We start from the raw sequence: 7759 nt of genomic DNA, 5'->3' as shown, positions 1-7759 counted from the left end.
TTATGGAAACACTCCCATTTACCATTGCAACAAAAAGAATAAAATACTTAGGAATAAACCTACCTAGGGAGACAAAAGACCTGTATGCAGAAAACTATAAGACACTGATGAAAGAAATTAAAGATGATACCAACAGATGGAGAGATATACCATGTTCTTGGATTGGAAGAACCAACATTGTGAAAATGAGTATACTACCCAAAGCAATCTACAGATTCAATGCAATCCCTATCAAATTACCAATGGCATTTTTTACGGAGCTAGAACAAATCATCTTAAAATTTGTATGGAGACACAAAAGACCCCGAATAGCCAAAGCAGTCTTGAGGCAAAAAAATGGAGCTGGAGGAATCAGACTCCCTGACTTCAGACTCTACTACAAAGCTACAGTAATCAAGACAATATGGTACTGGCACAAAAACAGAAACATAGATCAATGGAACAAGATAGAAAGCCCAGAGATTAACCCACGCACCTATGGTCAACTAATCTATGACAAAGGAGGCAAAGATATACAATGGAGAAAAGACAGTCTCTTCAACAAGTGGTGCTGGGAAAACTGGACAGCTACATGTAAAAGAATGAAATTAGAATACTCCCTAACACCATACACAAAAATAAACTCAAAATGGATTAGAGACCTAAATCTAAGACTGGACACTATAAAACTCTTAGAGGAAAACATAGGAAGAACACTCTTTGACATAAATCACAGCAAGATCTTTTTTGATCCACCTCCTAGAGTAATGGAAATAAAAACAAAAGTAAACAAGTGGGACCTAATGAAACTTCAAAGCTTTTGCACAGCAAAGGAAACCATAAACAAGACGAAAAGACAACCCTCAGAATGGGAGAAAATATTTGCAAATGAATCAACGGACAAAGGATTAATCTCCAAAATATATAAACAGCTCATTCAGCTCAATATCAAAGAAACAAACACCCCAATCCAAAAATGGGCAGAAGACCTAAATAGACATTTCTCCAAAGAAGACATACAGACGGCCACGAAGCACATGAAAAGATGCTCAACATCACTAATTATTAGAGAAATGCAAATCAAAACTACAATGAGGTATCACCTCACTCCTGTTAGAATGGGCATCATCAGAAAATCCACAAACAACAAATGCTGGAGAGGGTGTGGAGAAAAGGGAACCCTCTTGCACTGTTGGTGGGAATGTAAATTGATACAGCCACTATGGAGAACAATATGGAGGTTCCTTAAAAAACTAAAAATAGAATTACCATATGACCCAGCAATCCCACTACTGGGCATATACCCAGAGAAAACCGTAATTCAAAAAGACACATGCACCCGAATGTTCATTGCAGCACTATTTACAATAGCCAGGTCATGGAAGCAACCTAAATGCCCATCAGCAGACGAATGGATAAAGAAGATGTGGTACATATATACAATGGAATATTACTCAGCCATAAAAAGGAACGAAATTGAGTCATTTGTTGAGACGTGGATGGATCTAGAGACTGTCATACAGAGTGAAGTAAGTCAGAAAGAGAAAAACAAATATCGTATATTAATGCATGTATGTGGAACCTAGAAAAATGGTACAGATGAGCCAGTTTGCAGGGCAGAAGTTGAGACACAGATGTAGAGAATGGACATATGGACACCAAGGGGGGAAAACTGAGGTGAGGTGGGGATGGTGGTGTGCTGAATTGGGCGATTGGGATTGACATGTATACACTGATGTGTATAAAATTGATGCCTAATAAGAACCTGCAGTATAAAAAAACAAACAAAACAACTAATACTAAACTTTCATTGGGTTATTTGTATGGAAATATGTTAATATAAATGTTTCAGACATTACATGAAATTTCTAAAAATCTTATATTTGTATTTGTATGGAAATATGTATGGAAATATGTTAATATAAATGTTTCAGACATTACATGAAATTTCTAAAAATCTTATATTTGTATTTGTATGGAAATATGTATGGAAATATGTTAATATAAATGTTTCAGACATTACATGAAAGTTCTAAAAATCTTATATGTTCTGGTATAATGTTATAAGTAATAATCCTAGTTATTACTTTAAAATGTATATCTCAGAAATAACTAATTTTCTTGTCAACTGCATTATTATGAACTTTCATCAAATCTTTAACCGTGGTCATTTTTAAGTCTTTTGTCATTTACAGACAGTTCTGGGTGTACTCTGATGATTTTGCAAATATGTTCCTATAAAAGGGTTTCATCTTCAAGAAATTCATGGAAAAGACTCTGACAAGTACAGGTTTCTGGTAACTGACTGTACTGCTGAACTGAATGAATAAGCATTTTCAGAACTCTAATGAAAAACTGATGAACTCATAAAAGTGCTAACAAAAGATCAAGATGAAAAAAAAAATTAATTACATGGGACTGAGTGAACTGATGAGGATGAGTATAATTTTTGTGACTTTCTGTCTGAATTTAAAAAAAAAAAAAAATCCCACAAGGACTCAGAGGCAAAGAATATACAAAAAAAAAAAAAAAAGAAATTTGAAAAGAACTCTGTGGTATAGATCACCTGTAACAATATTAGAATGTTATTTCATATTTTAAAAAATGACAACTGATCTACTGTATAGCACAGGGAACGACATTCAATATCCTGTGATAAATCATAATGGAAAAGAAATATGAAAAAGAATGTGTATACATACATATATATATATATATATATAACTGAATCACTTTGCTGTACAGTAGACATTAACACAACATTGTAAATCAACTATACTTCAATAAAATAAATTTTTAAAAATAAAAAAACAATTATTGTTGAAATACTGTGATTCTGATATAGATAGAAATGTGTATCTGAGAAACTGAATGAAAAGGCAAGAAGTAGACCCAATTATTTAGACAGATGGGTAGAGAGATAGATAGATAGATGATAGATCTAGATAGATGATAGATGGATGGATAGATAGGTAGATAGATAGATGGATAGATAGATATGATAGATGATAGATCTAGATAGATGATGGATAGATAGATAGATAGATAGGTTAGATAGATAGACGATTGATAGAGTTAATCAGTGCTAAGGGGTGGCTTTGGGATAGGGTTGACTCATTTATTAGATACAATAGGCACAGTTTAGGGGCCCACAAAAATGTTTTAATTTTAACATTTAAAATAAGAAAAAAAGAAAATTAATAATAATAATCGTATAATAATGAATCCAGCCTGTTATATTCATCTTTACAACAGAACAGTTATAAAATATGGTTTTTAATATTTTTCCTATGGAGCCTATGAAGGCAAAAATGCCTAGATCCCCCCAAAATCAAAAAGCAGTCCTGACCCGGAGAGCTTTAGCTTTTCTCGTCCATAATCTCCATCATGGTCACCACCATCATAAAGCTACCTCACAACATGCAGCAACAGTGAAAACAATGTGCTTGTTGTACAAATGCAGCTTCAAGACAAGGAACCCACCCTCCCTTTTAACAAGATTGCTCCCTATTGCTCTCTCTTATAGACTCCAAGCTGCCACTGGATTACCAGTTTGGGGAAACATCAAGTTATATCCAAATCTTATATTTAATATTACAAATTTATTAAATATTTTAATTTTCATAAATTGCACAAAACAGAATTGAGAGTTTTTATGTGTTCATTTAGATGATAGCAACTGATCTTTGAAAGAATTCATAAAGGAAAAGATCAATATATAACTTCAGTATAAGAACCAACAAATCACAGTGAAAATGAAAACAGCAGGAAAAGCATTTGTCTCAAATGTTAGAGCAATGGATTATTATGTATAATATATAAAAAGTTTACCCTAATATATAAAAATATTATAAATGCCCCCTTTATGGCAAATGAAATAAACAACAAAATGTAGATAGTTAGCAAACAGGGGAAAATGTTCAGGCTACAGCAAACTTCAAATTGAACAACAAAGTATGTTTTTATATCAATTAACTTGGCAAAGAAGATGTAATAATATTAGTACCATTGTTTACAGTGAAATTGATGAATACCTTTGACAGTGGATACAAAGCAGGAACATGGCAGTATGTATTGAGAATCATTAAAGCGTTCATACCCTTTGACCCAGTAATTTGATTCACTGTAATTTAAACTGAGGAGATAATTCAAAAGGAGGGCAAATCCCTATGTATGAGGCTCTTCATTGTAGCCTTCTCCAAAATAGCAGAAAATGAAAACACCTAAATGTCCAACAATAGGAACAGTGAAGTAAATTTCAGTACACTAACTAGATGGAATATTCTGCAGCTCTCATAATAATAATTATGGAGAATATGAGATATGGCAAGGAGTTGTTCCAAACACTGTTTCATAAAACAAAATATTCAATTATGTAGATGTTTTGATTATAGCTTTGTAAAATGTACCAGAATGTAGACCATAACCATAAGGGAGGAGAGAAAAATAGCTTGTGTTTGCTCCTGCTCCTTCTCTTCAAAACATAAAGTTGGTAAAGGTTCTTTTTAAAAAAGAACCTTTACCAACTGTCTGTCAAGGTCATCAACACACCCCTTTACCTGCACAGCCCCCTCTCTTTTTAATAGTTCCTTCTTACTCATTTATTGAGTGGATTCATGCTGCTTCGGGGTACACATGTCATTTAGAAAGAAAGGCAACAGGTAAATTTATTCATTAATTATAGAGCCTTTATTTTGTGTTCAGCACTGGGATACAACTGTGATTAAGACCTCTCCCCTCTGTTCACTGAACTCACAGTTTACATATAGATGGATAAGGAGATAATTGTAATATAGTAGAGAAGTTCACAAAGTGATAGGGAAAAAAGGAAGCAAGGTGGGAACCAGAATCCTTTGGAGTCACATATCTTATCTCTTTAAAGGGATTTTATCTTTAAAAGGGGCTCAGGGAATTTGCTTCTTTTGTTATTCCACTTCCTTCCATGTCACGTATTTCTCTCTTTCTGGCTCCTCTCTGAGAGACATAAAAATGCTCAAGTCTCTCTTCCATGGCAAAAATTAAGTTTTGATTCCACACTCCCCTCTTATCATCTGTTCTATAACTCTCCTTCCTTTTTATTCATAATTCCATAATTCTTGTTTCTAATTCAGTTCCAGTCACTGCTTAGCCCACTATTCAAGTTGGTTGTGACAATTAAAACCACAAGAAAAGAAAGATTACACAGGAAGATGTAGGGCTTGTTCAATCCAGTTGGAGGACATAGAAATTACAAGCCAGAGAGCAAGCAGTGTGTCTAGAACATGGTGAACAACAGTGGGGAATGGCAGGAGTTGAAATTGGAAACATAGGTAGGGGTCCCCCCATGTGGGGTCTGTAGATCTCAGTAGAGTTTACAGTTTATCTATGTGCAATGGAAAGTCATGGGGTGTGGGCCAGGGGAGTGGGGCTTCAGCAAGAAAGGAACATAATGTAATTGATGTTTTTAAAAGATCACTCTGGTTGCAGTGTGGAGAATGGGTTGATGGGTCCAAGAATGGAAGCAGGCTATTGCTATAAACCATATGAGAGATGTTGATTGTTTGATTTAAGGTCATGGTAGAGATGGCAAGAAATAAATGGATATGGGATATATTTTAGAAGTAGAGATAGCAATTTGCTGATGACTTGCAAAGCTTGGGACTAAGAAAATAATCAAAAAAGATGGAATCAAACTCCTAGGTGTTTGGCTTGAGCATCTGAATGAATGCTTGTGCCATTTACTGAAATGTGCAATACTGGGTTAGAAATAGGTATGATATGAGGTCTTCTTAGACTCTCCTAAAAATTGAAACTCACAAGACTACCATCAGTCACACTTGCCACAGGTCTTCTTAGAAGGATACAGGAGAGAAATCTCAGTTGTTCAGCAGGTTCCTCTTTTTTTAGGTTCCTTAAAGCAGTCCAACAGCAGCCCATTCAATTGTCCAGAAACTACCTTCTTGACAGGTGACAGCCCAGATGCAAGGATTCCAGATCTATATCAGTCAGGTCCTGGGTCTTACTTAGCTTAAAAGCTTCTTTGCCTAAAGGAGCTAGTATCTTTGTAATTACTCTAAGGACATAGCTTCCAGTTTCCCAGGAAGGCTCATGGCAATTACAAGAATCACCACATGTGGGGGAAGCCCTAGAGCATGCTTTCCCACCAGGTATTTACAGTTCATTTATGCTTCCTCCCATTCCATGTTTAGATTATCAAACAGGGGTCATTTTTACTATAAGAGATGTTGCTTAGTAACATAGTTGACATTCTTACCCTCTTCAGGTCATTAGGAGAACAGAGCTACACTTTGAAGGTCAGGTTCTTATGCAGAATGGAAAAGAGTTATGCTATTTACCCACAGAACTAGAAATCAAAATTTCTGTTTTTGTCATGTGTAGTATTAAGTGGAGGTGTGAAATGAGCAATTTAATATACGTCTGGAGCTCAACTGGGTAACTACATTTACGAATAATCAGCATATTTAAAGCCCTGACAGCAGAGAGGCTCACCTAGAGAAAGAGGGCAGCGAGGAACAGGCGGGGCCTGGGGTAGAGCCCTGGGACTCTTTACAGTTTAGAGGTCTAGAAAAGAAAGAGGAGCCAGGAGAGGAAATTAAGAAAAAGTGGCCAGTGAGATGGGAGGAAAATGCGATGAAAATGGAGTCATTAAAAGACAAGATAAGGGGCTTCCCTGGTGGCGCAGTGGTTGAGAATCTGCCTGCCAATGCAGGGGACACAGGTTCGAGCCTTGGTCTGGGAAGATCCCACATGCCGCGGAGCAACTAGGCCCGTGAGCCACACTACTGAGCCTGCGCGTCTGGAGCCTGTGCTCCGCAACAAGAGAGGCCGCGACAGTGAGAGGGCCGCGCACCGCGATGAAGAGTGGTCCCCGCTTGCCACAACCAGAGAAAGCCCTTGCACAGAAACGAAGACCCAACACAGCCAAAAATAAATAAATAAATAAATTTTTTAAAAAAAGACAAGATAAGAAGTTCAAATAAAAGGGGAATGGTCAGCTAGGTCAAAAAAAAATGCTGGAGATACCAAGTAAGAAGAGACCAGAAATGTAACCTCCAGATTTGGCAACAAGGAGACCATTAGTGACATTTTCAGGGGTTGTTTGCCTGACCTGATTGGAGTGGATTGAGAATGGAAAGAGAGGAAGTGGAAAAAGTGACTGTGGACAAGTTTTCTATGAAGCAGCAGAAGTAAGTGAGACGTCAAGGAGGGCTTACAAATAGTGGGTACCAGACATGTCTGTGTGCTGACTGGAATGATCCCATGTAATGGGGAAACTAATGCAAGAATGAAAAACGAGAGGGTGAGAGAGGATGGACACAGAGCCTAGAGCAGTTGGCTTTGGAAAGAAGTTGGAGCACATCCTTGTAACAAATGTGAAAGCAGCTAGTGCATTTCAGAGCATCCACCCAGTTCCTGAGTCAGAATCCTGGTGACATTTATACATTTTAATTATTTAACCCCACAGCCAATCAGTCCTATGGAATTCCAAAACAAGCCAGAAGTTCCATGAGGTTAGGAGCTATGTTTTATTTCACTTTGTACTTTCATCACTAGGATAGCGCCTGGCATAGATGAGATCTCTAACCAGAAATGCAAAGGAACAAGGCTCTAATAGTAGGTAGCATCAGGGCAAGATGAGAGATACTGGGGAACAGTTCACCATGCTTTCCCTCGGTGACCTGAGGAAAACATGTCCTCAGGTTACTCCTGCTCCCAGGAGAATTCCACCCCACCCCACCCCTTTTTCCTTATTGAGATCATGTTCAGGGCCTTGCCTCAA

Source organism: Eschrichtius robustus, chromosome 11 (assembly GCF_028021215.1).
Source record: "Eschrichtius robustus isolate mEscRob2 chromosome 11, mEscRob2.pri, whole genome shotgun sequence".
Classification (NCBI taxonomy): domain Eukaryota; kingdom Metazoa; phylum Chordata; class Mammalia; order Artiodactyla; family Eschrichtiidae; genus Eschrichtius; species Eschrichtius robustus.
This window is presented reverse-complemented; position numbering follows the sequence as displayed.